Source organism: Equus przewalskii, chromosome 7 (assembly GCF_037783145.1).
Source record: "Equus przewalskii isolate Varuska chromosome 7, EquPr2, whole genome shotgun sequence".
Taxonomy (NCBI): domain Eukaryota; kingdom Metazoa; phylum Chordata; class Mammalia; order Perissodactyla; family Equidae; genus Equus; species Equus przewalskii.
Window position 1 is genome coordinate 87425522 of NC_091837.1, and position 18931 is coordinate 87444452.

The 18931-nt window shown below is 39.7% G+C and overlaps 1 protein-coding gene across 1 annotated transcript in view; it reads left to right on the forward strand.

Moving 5' to 3' along the window:
• The first annotated feature begins 4149 nt into the window (after positions 1-4149).
• LOC139084596 (uncharacterized) overlaps positions 4150-18931 on the forward strand; it is a 163227-nt gene continuing 148445 nt past the window's right edge. Inside the window, exon 1 of the mRNA XM_070627874.1 lies at positions 4150-4284. The gene's annotated coding sequence lies outside the window, so the exon portion shown is untranslated. The remainder of the gene's footprint in view (positions 4285-18931) is intronic.

The following is an 18931-nucleotide window of genomic DNA, read 5'->3' on the forward strand; positions in this document are numbered from 1 at the left end:
GCTGTTTAAATGTTACCAATTAAAAAAATTTATTGATTTCTTACTGCACTGCAGCCAGAGAATGAGAATTTTATATTGTGTAATTTTTAGAATCTGCTGAGGTGTTCTCAATGTTTTAAGATATGGTCAATTCTTTAAATCTTCCAAACGTTTATATTAAATATATATGTGAATATATTTTTTAAAAACACCTGTTAATTATATTATCGAATTCTTCTAATAATAATAAAGAATTACATAGTATTTACTCTGGGTAAAGCATTGTTCTAGAAGCTTCAGACAAATTAACTCTTCATCCATTTATTTTTAATCTATAATATCTTTAAATTTAAAGTGGGTTACTCATAGACAATATATAGTTGGGTCTTGTTTTTTGATTCACTCTGACAATCTCTGTCTTTTAATTGGGGTATTTAGACCATTGACTTTCAAAGTGATTATTGATATAGTTGGATTAATATCTACCATGTTTGTTATTCTTTTCTAATTGTTACCCTTGTATTTGTTCCTGTTTTATTGTCCACTCTTTTTCTGCCTTTTATAGTTTTAACTGAATGTTTTATAGATTCCATTTTTTCTCCATTTGTAGCAAATCAAACTTCTTTTTTTAATGTTTTTTTAGTGGTTGCCCAAGAGTTTGCAATATACTCTTACGACTAACCCAAGTCCACATTTAAATAACACTGTATTGTTTCATAGATAGTGTGAGTACATTACAATAACGAAATGATCTTCACTCCTTCCTCCCACCCCTCGGATCATCGTTGTTATTCATTGCACTTATATACAAGCATACATAGGAGTATATATAATATATATAAGCATACATATAAGGTATATACATAAGCCTACCTAATTGAATACATTGTTGCTATTATTATTTTGAACAAACTGTTATCTGTTAGGTCATTTAAGAAAGTTTTTATTTTACCTCCACTTATTCCTTCTTTGATGCTCTTCCTTTCTTTATGTAGCTCTGAGTTTCTGGTAACCTATATGATTTTCCTTCTTTCTAAAGAACTTCTTTTAACATTTCTTTCAAGGCTGGTTTGCTAGTAGCAAATTACCTCAATGTTTGCTTGTCTGAGAAAGTCTTTATTTCTTCTTCACTTTTGAAGGATAATTTCGAAGGGTACAGAATTCTAGGCTGGTGGGGTTTTTCTCTCAAACTTTAAATATTTCCCTCCAGTCTCTTCTTGCTTGCATGGTTACTGAGATGTCAGATGTGATTTTTATCTTTGTTCCTCTACAGTTAAGGTATTTTTTTCCCTCTGGTTTCTTTCAGGATTTTTTCTTTATCTGTAATTTAAAAATGATAGGCCTAGGTATAGTTCTTTTGGCATTTATCCTGTTTGGTGTGCTCTGAGCTCCCTCAGATAAATTAACACTTAAGTCAGGTAAGAACGCTTTGCAGTTGGTGCTGTTACTGCTCCCACAGCAAGTTTGATCAGTCAGCTTGAGGCAGTGAGAGTTAAATCACACAGCCAGGATGTGGCAGGGCAGGTGTTTGCACTGAGGCGGTATTATTTATATTCTAAAGGCCCTATGGTTTATGTAGACTTTATTTCAAGCCACCTCACATCATCCAGAAGGAGTTGTAGCATGCCTTATTAACAAATGAAAATAAAATGCTGGGCCAGCCCTGTGACCTGGTGGTTGAGTTCGGCACACTCCGCTTTGGCAGTCTGGGTTCACAGGTTTGGATCCCGGGTGTGGACCTACATCACTCATCAGCCATGCTGTGGTGGTGCCCCACATATAAAATACAGGAAAGATTGGCACAGATGTAAGCTCAGGGTTAATCTTACTCAGCAAAAAAAAAGAAAGAAAAAAGAAAAAAATTCTGACTGAACTTCAGATAACTCCCAAATAATACTTAATATATTTCTAAAATATTTCTTCCCCCTCTGCTACTCCTAGTTATTCCAGTTTTGTGTACTTTGTAGATATTTGAAAATCTCTCTGACTTTTAAGTATTCTTGTGTATTCCTTTGTTTTGGTGCTTTCCTTATATTTTTTTCTCCTTTTTTGTTATTTTTATTCCAGATGTTTAGGAGTCAAAAAATGATGAGGATGCCTTAATTACAATGCTCTGAATGAGCTGGTTTGACTTGCCTTTGTAATCTGTGTTCTCTCTGTATCCTAGCCTCGTTTCTGGGATGTGCAAGGAACTGAGTGACTCATTTGGATCACCTGCTGCATCATCAGGAAACAGCGCCTGAGGGACAGAGGCTAGACTGGGATTTAAGATAGTGGAGTCTAAGCTCTGCTGGCTTACTGGCTGTCTCCAAGTGGGGCTACATTTTGACCATGGTTCATAGGTAATCACTTAATTTCACGTTATTTGTTTCTTTTCCTCCCTAAAATGGTAGTAATTATCCTTTATCCCTCCTCCTCCCTGCCAGGATATTGCAAAGATTAATAATTATTGAAAACAAAATGAAATTATCAATCTCTCCAGAGATGTTTGCTATATAAATATAAGGAATGATTCTCATGATTTCCTTGGTCTTTATAGCTGTGCCTGTAAGGTAAGTAATCGCTTTCTCAATGAAGGGGGCATTTTGAAATTCCTCCCAGAAAAGTCTGGCATTCATTCTAAATTGACCCAGAGGCTGAGGAAACCTGGAATTGTTCCAACTGGTTCTTACTCTGCCAGGTAAATATTTCCATGAACTAACAAGTGGCTTGAGACTGGTTATTCATGGATTTGGCTGTTATTGTTGCATTGTTTTTGAGTTACTTTTGTGTTATATTTTTAGAACCCGTATAATTTCGTAGGTCCCAGTGCTTAATCTGAGTCAGTATGTGTTCTTTCAGATGCAGAATACTACAGCTGGGTAGAACAATCTATCTGTTCAGAAAGGACATTTGTTATAAACTTACTAAGATATTTAGAGGTAAGTGTTTCTGGATTGGTTGGTGACTTAAAATCATGGGAGGCCCATGCTTGTTCTTTCCTTCCACTCCAACATCTGTGGCATGTTTAGTTTTTGTCCTTAGGTTTCAGGCTTCCTGGTCACCAAATGGTTCACGGACAGCAAGTCCTTCCATGGCTTTGTATGAGTGCAGATGTAGGGGGTCTGTCAAGATGGCAAGAGAAAGCTCCTCTCACATGTCTGTCTCCTTTCATCCAGCAACAAAAATCTTTCGCAGGAGTCCCTCCACTTGCATCTGTTTGGGCAGAAGTGGGTCTCATGGCCTCTCTGAGCTGCAAGGGTGGCTGGGAAAAGGAGTATCTCCCTTTTTCACCATCTACATTGGGAGGTGGGCAAGGAGATGAGTTGATGAATCACCAACCAAAGTGTTGGTCACAATTAACAAGCTCTTTTTCTTTCTTTCCCTTCTACTGCATTCACAGAAAGCACTGCCTTCTATCAGCCTCCCACATTCTTGAGAATGGACTCTACAAACTTGCCAATGTGAGAGTTGATGCTTCCGATCTAGTATGGAAGAATCGGGTTCAGAAGTTTGTCACACTATTTTTGAAAGGTAATCAGCTCCTGCATGTGAGTGGACGGAACAGGTCTATTTAAATTGTTTTCAAGTTTTCCCTGTAAAGCAGCACAAAACTGCAAGCTGAGGAATGGAGGGGGAAAACGTTGCAGTGGCATTGATCTAGTTCTCATAACTGCCTTGTGAAGGAGGCAGGCAACCGTTCATACTGCTGATTTTATAAGTGAGGGATGAACAATTAAAGGAGTAGCAGTTCTAATTCTAGGAACTGGGTGTGAACAATTTCATTTCTAGGCTCTGAATGACCAAAGGTGTCTGGACTATAAGTTTTCTGTCCAAAACACGTTTGGTATAGGTCCACTGATAGCTGGAATTTATGTGAAATACATGGATCTCTCCTTGTAAGTCATTGCTTCTCTGATTTCCTTGCTTATACATTGAAATTTTTTTGTTTTTTGCTCTAAATAGTTGGAGAATGGCATAGGATGACCTTGTACTCAGGCAATATACAATACAATCAACTCCAACAATTAATTCTAGAATAGTTTCCCATTGATAGGAATGTAGGAAACGTACACTGGCATCATTATCATGGACATTTCTCTTTGTTTTTATTGTAGTCAATACAGTGTTGAATTCAGTTGCTCACCTTGGAAGAGAGTGTGAGGAAGTTTGACTATCCTTTAGTTTTATCTTTATCACCAAAATGACAGGACCCAAAATCCGTCTTCCTCCAACTGAGGTCAGGTTTTTGCCGTGGAGCAGGGCGGCAACCAGCACGTCTTTGTGAAGATGATCTCCTTTATCTGAAAACAAAGGAACAACTTGGTATGAATAAAACCCAAAGAATTTTGCATAATTTTGGTGTTTCTTGATCCATACTCTCTACTTGGGATAGATTTAGCTGAGAGTAATAGAAACTTTGATACTGCTTGAACAAATAAGGGGTTTATTTTTTTCCATAAAAAGTGTGGCAGTGATCATTTCAGGGTCCAGTGCAGCTTCTCCAGGGCCAGGCTCATCTTAACTTTCTGCTTTGCTGTCCTTCATGTGTAACTCCTGAGCATCTCAGAATTATGTCAGCATTCCAGGAATGAGGAAGACAGATGAAGGAGTGAGGATAAGTTTCTATTATCAGGACTTGGACCATTTCCAGAACCCCTAGTAAACATACATCTTGTTGCTGTGAACCATCTCCCACCACTACCTTTAGCTGCAAGAGAGTCTGGTGACTGTAGTTTTTCAGTTGGGCTCATTGCCATTCCTGTGAAAATTGAGATTCTCTTAATGAGGATGAAATGGAGAACTGACATTGCCTAGACAACCAGCAGTGTCAGCCTCACCCATCATACTCGGGCAGATTATGGTATCTACGTTTCATCTGTTAGTCCTTACTTTCAACATCTATTGCCATACTAAATGTGAGTCAAAATGATTAGATGAGGAAAACAAATCTACTGTTTTATTTTCTTTTTCAAGTAAGCAATAGTCACCTTCTCATTCGTGTTTACTTTTGAGCCGAATTGAAGTTTGCTTTCTTAAGTGCACAATTTTACATATATTTCTGTTTCTTGGTGAAGAAGTAAAGGTTCATTTGGATGATAAGGTGAGTTTTGGAGGGGCAAATTCATTCGGTTGTCAGAGGGGTCTGGGATTCATCCTGGGACTGCTGTGTTCCCTGCACAGTGCCTGAGCATCTGGCTTCCCCTTTGGAACCAGCCCCTCAGCCCTCTCTAGACCTGGAAAGGATCAGAGCTTAGGGCTAAGGAGCAGCTTCTGAGTCATCGGGTGGCTCATTTTGTGCTGTGCCCGCCCCAGCTGTATGGCTGGATCTGTAGGAACACTCTTGATGGTGTCATAGGCAACACATCAACAGTGTATTTAAACAGAGCTGAGAAATGCTGCCTACACAGCCCAATTTCATCATGAGTCCAAGGTTCTTATTCTAGGAAGTAAAGTGTAACAGGCATTCCAAACCTACAGACTCATTATGGGGTCAGCCTTTTGCAACCATGATACTAATTTGAACATTTTTTCTCCTAACTCCTTCTCCTCTATTCTCTTCTTTTTTTTCTCTATTTAGGTTTTATCTTAGAAAACTTGTTGGAATTTTCAAGTTGGTAAGGCTTAAAGAAGTCACCTTTTCTAACTTCCCACCTGTAGGAATCCTAGAGGACCTCATCTGGGCTTTTTGTGCAGACATCTAAGACAAGACTCTCCTGGTCTCACAGACCAGGCAGTTCTAAAGAACATATCAGGAGGTATTGCTTGTATGAAGCTGATATCTCCTGTTAGATTTCATAATCTCACACCAGCAATGAAACTCCAAAATCCTATTTGACAAAATGACAAAAAAGATTATTGCACTGACCGGATATGACATTGCCAGGTCTTCTCTTCTGTGTAAGCTTTGTTGATTCAGAATCGAGTGACAGTTTATAAGTCTCTATTAGGAAATTTGGAGGGAGAGTATATATGAAACACAGCAACAGTTCTGTATAAAAGCTGAATAATGTGGTGGGGTGTGACAGAGAAAGAAACTGAACAATGTTATTTGCCATTCTGATTGTCATCTTTAAAATTAAAATGTTGAGGATATATCTTTGCAAGGATCTTTGGTCATATTCCTCTCAATTTTTAGGAAGACTGTAAAACGATTTTATCTTCTTGCCTCCTCCCCCCTCCTTCCATACTTGTCTCCCTTTTCTTCTTTCCTTCTTTCTAAGGCTTATAACTAGGAGAGTTTCAAGGAGAGGTTAATCAATTTGGTTTGGCATGATGAGAGAAGACATCATGAGGGAGGTGAGGCTTGAATTAATCTTGAAGAGTATTTGAGTGTTTGGTCAGATGGGATGGGAGAGACTGAATGAAGACAGATGGACCAATGCAAGAATTTTTCCCAAGTCTGCTAGAGTCACTCAGTCATGATTATGCAGGCTGCTGTTTTGCAAAGGAAATACACAGCCCACAGGCAGCCATTACTGTTCACACTTCCTTATCCTCTACTTTGTGGAAGACAAAGCATTTACTAACGCTGATGCAGAGTTCAAGTTAATTACTCAGAGATTCTCAACACTGTTCCCCAGGAGACAGACATTGCATATGACCTTCCCAAGCAAGATGGTCTCAAGGAGGCACCTTGGCTTCTGTGCCATTCTGCCTGTAATTTTGTCCCCTTCTCTCTTAAAGCAGACTGTAATACAAATGAGAGTGGAATTATAGGGGAAAACAAATAGAGGTGCCATATTTTTGTTTGATTTTGTCTTTTGGTGAGGAAGATTGGCCCTGAGCGAACATCTCTTGCTAATCTTCCTCTTTTTGCTTGAGGAAGATTGTTACTGAGCTAACACCTGTGCTAATGTTCCTCCATTTTGTATGTGGGATGCTGCCACAGCATGGCTCAACGAGCAGTGTACAGGTCTGCACCCAGGATCTGAACATGCAAATGCCAGGCTGCTGAAGCAAAGCATGCATATTTAATCACTACATCACCCAGCCAGCCCCCCATATTTGTTTTTGAAGAGTTGTCATAACTGATTTTAACTAACCATCTAGATGACAGTAGCTGAGGATTGTCAAAAGGTTGAAGGCCACCTATAGAGTTCATCAAAGTCTGTTTATTCAGAGTTTACTGTAGTAAGGGAGTCAGCATTCCTTGTGTTGGGGGCTCAAAGGGGTTTGAAAGGACAGCGAGTTTTATGGAGTAAAAGGAGGAAGCCTCAAGCAGTCTTTGATTGGTCAATGTCCTATTTGGGGGGACTTCTCTTAGGGTGGGATTTTTGGAGGTGGTGGAGGGGCAGTAGAGTGCATGGGTGGGAAGCTTTCCCATTGGCTTTCAAACTGGTTACACAGCCTTTGATTGGTTTACTTGCAGCAGGTACATAACTGGACCTTCCCAGGCTGGTTAGGCTTGTAGGGGTTTTCTGATTTCAACCGAAAGAGTATCTGGTCCTCTGCTGTGAGTTCCCAGTCTCACATAAGCCAATTCTGCAGTATTGTTGCATTAAACTGTAAGCTCCCTTTACAGCTGTACCAGTGTGTAGTATATAGTGAGGAGTCAGTAAGTGTTTGTAGAATACACAATAAATATTTTTAAAAAGGGATTTTCTCCCAACATTTTATTTTAAAAACTTTCAAATATAAAAGTTGAAGGAATTGTACAGTGAACATCCATAAATCCACCACCTAGATTCTATAATTAAAATATTACTATATTTGCTTTATCAAATATCTATCCATGTATTTACCCCACAAGAGGAATTTTTATATGACACATTTGGTTAAGCTAATAAGAAAACAGTTTATAGCCTTACTTACATGAGGAGAGATCTAGTCCAAGAGAATAATGAGCCATTGTTCCAGAGATGTCTTAATTGCCCTTATAAACCACTATTGTTTGCCAAACATAGGTGGGGCTCGATCCAGTATGAGGTTTTTAGTGTCCAAGGACTTTAGGAGTTAAGGTGTGGATATGCTAAAGGTTCATTTGTTGATAGTATTATTGAGCCAAGATTTACACACATCTTCAAAAAAAATTATTATTAAACTTGTAGGAAGAAATGCCAATTTAAGAAAACTATTAGAGATTTTAAGCTTAATGGAGCTACTACAATCAGTGTTTGTCATAAGATCTAAAAGTTCCATGGAAGGCAGCTTAGTTCACAAATGAAAGATGATTCTGTAGGTTAAATGAGGCAGGTAGAAGTTGAATATGCCTTCTCCATCAAATACTGTTAGGAGGCTGGTCATCAAAATATATTTGCTTATTTTTCCTCTGTTCTGTTTTTTTCCTGAGATTTAATATATTTCTGCACTGTTACTCTCAGGAGGCGTATGTGTGTGTACTATGGAAGGTCTAGCACACAGTGTCTGACTACGGAGGCAGAGGAGGTGTCAGACAGGAGTCAGTGCAGCCTTTAGAGTTAGATGCCTTGAGTTTGGGTCCAGCCTCTGTCCTTCGTTGTTGGGGCAAGTTACTTAGCTGCCCTGAGCCTTAATTTCTGCATCGTAAAACTAATGTAATCCACAGTGGTACTTACCTCGCAAGGTTGTGATAAAGACGAAATGAGCAACTGCATGTAAAGTGCCTGGCTCGTAGTGAAAATCAGTAAATACTAGTTATGATCACTTAAGTGGTGAAAATAATATACGTAGGAGGAAAATTAAAATATGCATATATTAATAGAATTGAATTTTAGTTTTGAACTCGAAGGAACCTCAAAAATCCTCTCTCCTTGTGGCCGACCTGGTGGCATAGTGGTTAAGTTTGCATGTTCTGCGTTGGCGGCCCGAGGTTTGCAGGTTCAGATCCTGGGCACAGACCTATTCGCTGCTCATCAAGCCACACTGTGGCGGCATCCCACATACAAAACAGAGGAAGATTGCCACAGATGTTAGCTCAGGGACAATCTTCCTCAAGCAAAAAGAGGAAGATTGGCAACAGATGTTAGCTCAGGGCCAATCTTCCTCACACACACACACACACACACACACACACTCACACACACACATCCTCTCCCTCAACTCCCCATCTTACAAATAGGAAACCTGAAATCCAGAGACATTAAATAATTTCCCCACAGTAACAGTTGGCATTATTGTGGAATAGGATGAAAACTAAGGCTCTTTGGTTCTCTAGTAAAGCTCTTTCCACTATACTAAGCAATCCTGATTTGCGGATGCTGAAGACAGCCTACTGCAGTGATAAGGCATGCAGTCCTTGGAGACACACAGACCTGAGTTCCCATGCAGGCTCCACCTCTTATTGTGTGACCTGGGTGAATTGCACCTGGGGTTTCTCTGTAAGTGGATTTTATAATCCTACTAGATGAGTTTTTTCTGAGATTAAATGAGATGATAGGAATAAAACACATTGCACAATGCTTTGGCATATAATAAATTCCCCATTATGGTAGCTGGCTGTTAATGAGAAAGAGGAAAAGGAGGTGGAGAAAGAGAAGGAGGAGGAGTTAAAGGAGGAACACATGCCCTAATTCTCATAATAGACGCTGAAAAGCTTGAATCTTGAAAACGATCGATGGTCCTCCAGCATTTCTCTTGCTTCTGGGGTTCTTGACTTTGGTTAGGGCTAAAAGCGCACAGACGTGGTGCGGTTGATTCCGCTGCAGGATTTGCATCCACAGCCCTCCACCTCACCCCTGTGCATGTAGTTGCTTTTTCTTGATTCCCACTTGAGCTTAATTTTTGGGTTACTTGGATGCAAAATCATCATCTCAGAAGGATGACTATTATGAAGCATTCTAAAGCCAGAATATATCTCAGCGGTCCTCGGTTTCCATGCTCTAGTTTTACATCTGATGAAAAAGTCCTGTAACAGCAAATGATACAATGCTTCAGATAAATCACAGGTTAAGCAGGCTCTGGTCAGATGAAGTAAAGACTTCACCCCTGTGTGTGCCGATGATTCTGTAGGAGAACGCATTTAGAGTTCTCAGCAACAAGAATACAGAAAATATCTGGAAAATAATTCATTAGTTGGATTTGCCTATAATACTGATGCCTTTCAACTATCCTTTACTTTTGTCCCACCGGAATACAGCATTGCCCAATTGTGATGGGCGTCAGAGAATTCACAATATTTGATTCTAAATTTTTCACAGCAGGGAACATGTTTTCTAAATGCTTTGCAACCTTTGATATGTTATATTAGATAGCCGTATAAAATATAGGCCCTGAGTAATCTGCTTGCTCAAAGAGAATGAAATAACCTAAATTTGTTTTGAATTCAGGGAACTCTTAGCATAGACAGGCAAAGCAAACAGACCTCTAGAGTCCGCGAGGCAGTGAGATGTGGTGGTTAGGAGCACAGAGCTGCGGAAGTGTCTGTGATGATGGAAATATTCTCTATCTGCGCCATCCAACAGAAGCCATGGGCCAGGTGTGGCTATTGAGCATTTGAACTGTGCCTAGTGCAGTTGAAGAACTGGATTTGTGACTCTATTTGATTTTGGTTAATTTAAAATTTAAATATGGCCACCCGTGATTAGTGGCTACCATATTGGGCTGGGACATAGGGTGTAATAGTAGAACTTGGACACTGGAGCACACAGCCAGGGTTTGCATCCCAGCCTTGCCCTTGCTAATCTCTACTGCTCAGTTCCATGGTGTCCTCATCTGTAAGAGGTGAGTGAAGACCATGAGACAATATCAATATACAGAAGGTCATATATTGAGCCAATATATGGAATGAGTCAATATATGGAAATGAATCAATATATTAAAAGTGTTTAGAAAAGTATCTGGAAAAAAATATACATGTACGTGCTTATTATTATTATTACTTTTTTTTTTTTGAGGAAGTTTAGCCCTGAGCTAACATCTGCTGCCAATCCTCTTTTTGCTGAGGAAGACTGGCCCTGAGCTAACATCTGTGTGCATCTTCCTCTACTTTATATGTGGGACGCCTACCACAGCATGGCTTGCCAAGTGGTGCCATGTCCACACCCAGGATCCGAACTGGTGAATCCTGGGCCACCGAAGCGGAACATGCAAACTTTACCACTGTGCCACCGGGCCGGCCCCTTATTATTACTTTTATGAGGAGGCTATGAGATTTATTTTAACTAACTAGATCATTAAATAATTGTTTGGCCTGATTTTCACCCTCTATTGACTTTCTGGGCCTTGACAGTTCTATCAGTTAAACAATGGGATTAGTCAATGCGTTCTCTCTGGTTCTGAGAATGAATATTCCTATGAATTGGCAGTTTTAGCTTATATAGACAACCGATATGAGAAAATTTGGCTTTTGGTTCTGCCGTAGATTTCTCTCTCCTGGTACGTTGTCTTCTATCCTCAGTTTTCACATCTGATAGATGAGGAAAGCTCTAACTCAATTCTCGGATGTATACATTTTACAGCCACATGGGGATATTAAATAACATTTAAATAAATGGTTGCATTTCAGGTGTTTGGAACACATTTCCTATTAATTGTCATAATTATAACGTAGCAACAGCTATTTCTTGAGTGATTTTTCTAGGCACTGGGCTAAGTGGTTTATATGCATTATTTCAGTTGGTCTTCAAAACAAGCTGATAGGATATTGTCACTGCAATTTTAAGGGGACAGGACAGAGAGCTTAGGCAGTTTGCTCCAGGTCACATAGCCAATGAGCAGCAGAGACAGAATTTGTTCTTTTTGACTTGGAAGCAGGTGTTCTGAAGTTTGTTGAATGACCTTCTCTTACAATGTGAGAACACACTTGTTAACTCTTAGTGTGTTTGCCTACACGCTTTAAAAAATTCAGTAATTGAGAAATCAGTGTTAAACTTGGAAAAATTTTGAAAACAGGAAGCAAGATGGCTGTTGTAGGACGAGGAGATAAAAAATTCTGTTATGTCCTTTTTGGTGGAGAAGCTTTAGTTAATTGGAATTTGCTCTGGAAGTTTCCTTGAGAAGTTTTCTTGCTCTAGGGTGTCTGATGCTGGTGCCAACACAAAGAATCTTTCCTGTGGAAATAAACCCCTGCTTATCTTGGTTAACAAGGAAAGAATTCTCTCGCTACTTGACAGCATTTCAATAACTTTTTTTAAAACTGCAAATCTGTAAATGTAAAAATGAGGGGGGTAAAATTAGTGGATAAATTGCTTAAGGTAAAACTGGCGCATTTTTTCGTTGTCTTTTGCCTAGAAAACGGTTTCCAAGAGCTTTAGGGCTTCCCACACACTCCCAGTGCCATGTTTGCATGCTTCTCTTCCTTTGGTCGTCCTTACTGTCTTAACGTATTTCTTATTCAGGCATTGAATGAATTCAGAGAGTACTGTGCATATGGTTACCTCACCAACAACCGTCTCTTCGTTCTTCTTTCTAACAGAAGAGCCGTGTTGGTGGGATTGACCCCACCTGACGTCTAGGAATAGATTCATTGTTTTCAAACAAAAAGTGCTTACCATTGTTTTTTAAAAGTACATAACTGCCAAGCCCCAATTTTGCACAAAAAAGTGCATGCTGCGAGAGCCGGATAGAGCCTGAAGTATCTCACCTGAGATCTCTTGGAAAACCATGCCTGCACTTGGTCACATACGTTTAAAAAAAAGACCCACGAAAAGGAGCAATTTTCAATTCCCCCCCAAAATAATCAGCACTTAAAGCCTAGAATCCCTCCTATGTGGAATAAATACTCCTTTATCCTATATGCCTATCCTTGTTCTTTCAGGCAGGTGCTGAATGAGTGGCTCCCTTTTTCCCAGCAAGAAAACTAACTTAGCTTCGCTGCTTAGCTCTGGGCCTCATTGCTTTATTCTCTGACGTTGTCCTCCTGGATTCAGCGATTCATTTTGTTATGGTGCAAGACCTAAGTCTGCCGGATAAAGATCAACAGTTATTACTCCCTGAACTTTGAGTAAGCTACCAGGGTCTTAAATGAGCAAGCCTGTACCTCTAGAAACTACTGGAAGCTATCTTAGGAGCAAGAAGGAATCTAGTCAGGGGTCAAAGTTATCCAAAAAGCAGATGAGAGATGGAAAGAAATTGGGTCCTTGATGAGCAAACCTTACCTGAAGTCCAAATCTGGGCTTTTTCAGTCAAATGGACCAGTAATTTCTCTATTATTTAGGCGAGTTTGAGTTGCATTTTCCTTAGCTGATAATGGGAAACATCTTAACTGATGCAGAGGGTATGGTACACAGGCTAGGAGGCGTAATGGCTCCTGGGCTCACACAGATAAATAAGATATATTCCTTGCCCTTAAAATCTAGGAGTTCATACCTTAAGACCCTTCTTTCCCCCATTTAATGCTTTCTTCCTTGTGATGCAATGGGCAGGATTATTTTTTATGATGCCATTAAAATTTTTTTTAATATATATTTTGAATTGAGATATAGTTCACATGCCATAATATTCACCCCTTTAAGGTGAGCAATTCAGTGGTTTTGGTATATTCACCAGGTTGTAAAATCATCACTATCTAATTTCAGAAACTTTTCATCACCCCCAAAAGAAACCCCATATCTGTTAGCAGTCACTCCCCGTTCCATCTTCCGCCTAACCCCTGGCAACCACTAATGTATTTTCTTTCTCTATGGATTTGCCTATTCTGGATATTCTATATAAGCGGAATCAGGTAATAAGTGGACTTTTGTGACTTGCTGCTTTCACTTGGCATAATGTTTTCAAGGTATGAACCATGTTATAGCCTGTATCAGTCCTTCACTCCTTCTTTTTAAATTAAAGTATAATGGACATACAACATTATATTAGTTTCAGGTGTACAACATGAATGATTCGATATTTTTATATATTGCAAAATGATCACCACAATAAGTCTGGTTAACCTCTGTCACGATACAGGGTTAAAGAATTTTTTTCTTGTGATGGGAACTTTTACGATTTACTCTCTTAGCAACTTTCAAATACACAATGCAGTATTATTAACAATCGTTGCCATGCTGTACATTTTCATCCCCAGGACTTATTTTATAACTTGAAGTTTGTACCTTTTGACCCCCTTTACCCATTTTGCCCCACCCCTACCCCGTACCTCTGGCAACCACCAATCTGCTCTCTGACCTTAGTGTTTTGTTTTTTTTATAGATTCCTCATATAAATGAGATTATATGGTATTTGTCTTTCTTTGTCTGACTCATTTCATTTAGCATAATGCCCTCAAGGTCCATCCATGTTGTTGCAAATGGCAAGATTTTGTTCTTTTTTTATGGCTGAACAATATTCCATAATATATATATATACACACACACCACGTTTTCTTTATTCATTCCTCCATTAATGGGCACTTAGGTTGTTTCCACATCTTGGTTATTGTCAATAATGCTGCGCTGAACAAGGGAGTACATATATCTTTTCACGTTTGTGTTTTCATTTTCTTCAGATAAATACCCAGAAGTGGAATTGCTGGATCATATGATAGGTCTATTTTTAATTTTTTGAGAAACCTTCATACTGTTTTCCATAGTGGCTGCACTAATTTACATTCCCACTAACAGTGCACGAGGGTTCCCTTTTCTCTACATCCTTACCAGCACTAGTTATTTCTTGTCTTTTTTATAATAGCTATTCTAACAGGTGTGAACTGACATCTCACTGTGGTTTTGATTTGCATTTCCTTGATGATTGGTAATGTTGAGCATCTTTTCACGTACCCGTTGGCTATCTGTACGTCTTCTTTGGAAAAATGTCTATTCCGATCCTTTGCCCAGTTTTTAATCAGATTGTTTGTTTTTTGCTATTGAGTTGTATGAGATTCTTTACATATTTTGGATGTTAACCCCGTATCAAATATACAACTTGCAAATATTTTCTCCCATTTGGTAGGTTGCCTTTTCGTTTTGTTGACGGTTTCCTTCGCTGTGCCTTCATTTCTTTTCATAGCTGAATAATATTCTATTGAATGGATATATAACACTTCATTTACCAATTCATTAGTTGAGGGACTTTTGAGTTGTTTCCACTTTTTGGCTATTATGAATAATGCTGCTATGAACATCACTTACAAATGTTTGTGTGGACATTTTCAATTACCTATGAGTGGAATTGCTAGGTCATATGGTAACTCTACGTTTTGAGGAAGTGCTAGACTGTTTTCCAAAGTGGCTATGCTGTTTTTCATTCCCACCAGTGATGTAGGAAGGGTCCAGTTTCTTCACATCCTTATCAACACTTGTTATCGTCCATCATCATGATGATGCGATGCTAGTGGGTATGAAATGCTATCTCATTGTGGTTAATGGGCAGGATTTTGTGAGGATCCCTCCCTGAACTCAGCCAATATCCAGATGACATGCTGTAATCTTACCTCTGGGAAAGTGGTTGTGGTATCTTTTTTATTCTACTTCCACTATTTGGTCTGTTTCTATTTCTCATTCTTCCACTCTTGCTTATTGGAAAACCAAAAGATATAGAGATCAAAAGGAGATTCTTGACATGGTAGGTCTGGAGTGGGTTCTTTGGAATCTTTCTTTTTATAAGGCTTACCCAATAATTCTGATAAACAGCCAGGGTGTGGGACTGTTGCTCAGGATTGAAGCTCCCTTAGAGAAGCACTGTTCTGTGTCTGACCCACAGAAGATGCTAAATACACATTTATTAAATAAATGAATGAAACTTTAGGGTTATTGAGGATCATGATAGAAAGATCTAAAACTCTGGAGAAGCCCTTCTATTTTATTCACTAACAAACTGGTTATAAAGTGAGCAGAAAACATTTGTTCAAGTTGCACGGAACTTCAAAACATTGCATGAGGTCACCGAAGAAACTTCCATATTGAATGTTTCATCATATGCATGGGAAGCTGCTGGCCTTTCATTTCTAAAATCATGGCTCTGTGGTGTGGCACTTGGGGGCTCTCGGAGGACAGAGCTAAAGAATTGGAACCTAGATGTCATTTGTTGTCACCTGCTGCCTTTGAGATCTTATTAAAATAAGCTGAGAGGGCCAGCCCCATGGCCGAGTGGTTCAGTTTGCGCACTCTGCTTCAGGGGCCCAGGGTTCTTTGGGTCGGATCCTGGATGCAGACCTACACACCACTCATCAAGCCGTGCTGTGGTGGCATCCCACATGGAAGAACTAGAATGACCTCCAACTAGGATATGAAACTATGTATTGGGGCTTTGGGGAGACAAAAAAAGAGGAAGATTGGCAGCAGATGTTAGCTCAGGGCCAATCTTCCTCACCAAAAAGTGTACCTTAAAAAAAAAAAAAAAGCTGAGAATCTCAATCTCAGTTTGTTAAAATCCTTTCCCAAGTTTTCTGCAAAGTCCTGAGGGCTTCATAATCTAGGCCCCTCTGGTTCCCAGGCTGTTCATTCTCTTCTTTCCCTGTCGCCCCACATAGAACGTGGCCTCTGTCTTTATTCTTTGCTTTATTTTTTGACAGTGTCCTCCTGGATTTGATGATTCATTTCCTGGGGGTACTAGGCCAAGTGAGGCCCATTTCTTTGCCGCAGACTACTGAAGGTTTGGGGTGAAGTGTGGAGGCTTATATCACAGGAGGCATGGAGATTAAAACTGAATATTACACATTACTTACAAAGTCTCTCAGGCTTCCTGCTGTTTGGGATTTCTCATGTCAGCTTTCTCCAGCCTTCTGTGTGTTGACCAGCTCTTCCTCTCTCTTCTTTTCCTTTTCCTCTTTCTCTTCAATTCATTCAAATTCCTCCTCCTTTCTTATGCAGAACAAGTTAGCTACCTATTTTTTTTCTCTTTCTTGGTTTTAACGCTGCTCTCTGGGTAAACCTTTCATGTGCTAAACTTCATACTAAACAAATATACCACTCTCTGGCTAGTGATTAAAAACACAAGACCCCCTTCCCGCCACATACACAGAGCTTTCTCCACTCCATAGGTAATTGGTAAGTGCTCAGGTTCCAGGTTTCTCCATTTACATATAACATTCTGCTTTCAAAGATCACACAAATATACAAGTATATTCCAGACACTGAGAACCAAACAGTTTGTGACTGGTTGCCTTGAAAATGCAAGTAGCTGGTGCTTCTGATAATCACACTCCCCAGTCACACCCCTCTTCCCCTGGAGCCTCTTACCTCCCAACGCCTATCAGTGAGTCAACAAACATTCATCGCACGTCCCCCGTGACTGGCACTGTGTTGGATGCTGAACAAGATAGAACACTGAAATGACTCCTGTTCTCATGGAGTCTGTAGGTACTCATGTATAACAGACTGCAAACATCAACTTTGAAAAAGACAGACCAGAAAGAAATCTGACAGCATCTTGTGCATAGTAGCCTTTAATACAATAGAAACTTCCTCCAAAATCCTTACTGTAAGAAAGAGATTTGATCCCCTACTGGCCCCTAGGTAAACAGTGATGTGTAGTGTGTTTTTCCCATTATGACAGTAAAAGCCTTTAAATTGGGTGTTTCAGTTCTGTCACAAAACTAAGAACTTAGACTTTTATGAATCTTGCTAAGCTCCTAATTGAGAATTTACTATTACAGTGGAACCTCAAGGAGCTGTAACGTCAATAAAAATCTTTAAAAATATTCAGAGAATCAGAAACCAAAAAATATTAGCAATGTTGTTTGGATTATAGGAACCAGAAAGTGTAATTAGCCATAAGTGGAAATAAAGTACATGAGATGACTATTACTGCTCAAGGAAAATATAAAACAAGAAGGGTACAGAAAGCATATAAGGCACGTGTGCTTTTTTTTTTTTTTTTTTAAACATTTTATTTTTTCCTTTTTATCCCCAAAGCCCCCCGGTACATAGTTGTGTATTCTTCGTTGTGGGTTCTTCTAGTTGTGGCATGTGGGACGCTGCCTCAGCGTGGTCTGATGAGCAGTGCCATGTCCGCGCCCAGGATTCGAACTAACGAAACACTGGGCCGCCTGCAGCGGAGCGCGCAAACTCAACCACTCAGCCACGGGGCCAGCCCCAAGGCACGTGTGCTTTTTAAAAATTATGTTACTGCAGTATCTAAAGTATGTTAGCTTATCTGTGGTGCCTTATAAATATAATAATGGCAAATGAGGCTTTAAAAACACAAGAAACAAAACCCAAGTTATCTTTGCCTTCCCTGCCTCGTTTTATGATAGCTATGCCTTTTCTCCAAGATATTTGAAATCATCTTATGAAATTAAATTGTGACAATTAGAAAAAGCCTTGAGGAGGTGCTCAGAGAGATTCTGCCTATGCTGTAAGCTCCTTCGTCCATTCATGGTCCCAGGTATAGTTCAAATACAGAGGGGCATAGACAGGGTCGCTGTCTTATAGGAGCTAGTAGTTTCTTTAGACAAACAACACATCATTTCATAACAAGTCAAATCAAAGGCAGTAATTACACCAACAAGGGATACTTAGTTAGGCGAAGACGGGTTACATCCTGGTCTGTGAAAATGTGGAAGGCTCCGTGGAGGGAGTAGTAGGACTTGAGCCAGACAGGAAAGTGGACAGGTTTGGGGACAGGTGTAGAGGAGGGAAGAGTCAGTTGAAGTGAAGACACAGTGTGAACAGAAGTAGGAGAGAGCAGGCATTGTAAAGATCTGGGCATTGATTTCCTTTCCTGGGATAAAGGATTTGGGTTGGAATTATAGAGAAATACAGGAGGAGTTGTAAATCAGATGGTAACGTATTGTGGAGAAACTTGAGGAAGTAGGGAAGGAGCGTGGGCTTTATCGTGTGGATCAGCGGTTCTCACCCTGGGAGTGAATTACGGTCACGAGGGAATTTTATAGAAATGCAGATTCTTAGGCCTCTAGCCGACTGCACCAGAAACTCGGTGAGTCCCAAGGCCCCAGAATCTGCAATCTTTAAAGTTCCTTAGCTGGTCCAGTCCACGGACCAAAGTGTGGGAATCACTGTTTTACATAATGGAGAAATATAGGAACTTTTCAAGACACTGAATTTGAAAATGGCATTCCAAGAAGCTTAATTTTACAGAAGTGAGTGTCCAGGATGACTTATTGAGGAAAAATACCTGAGTTGAGGGGATTAGCTGGAAGTTATCTACTTTCCCAGACCATTCGTGAATGTTT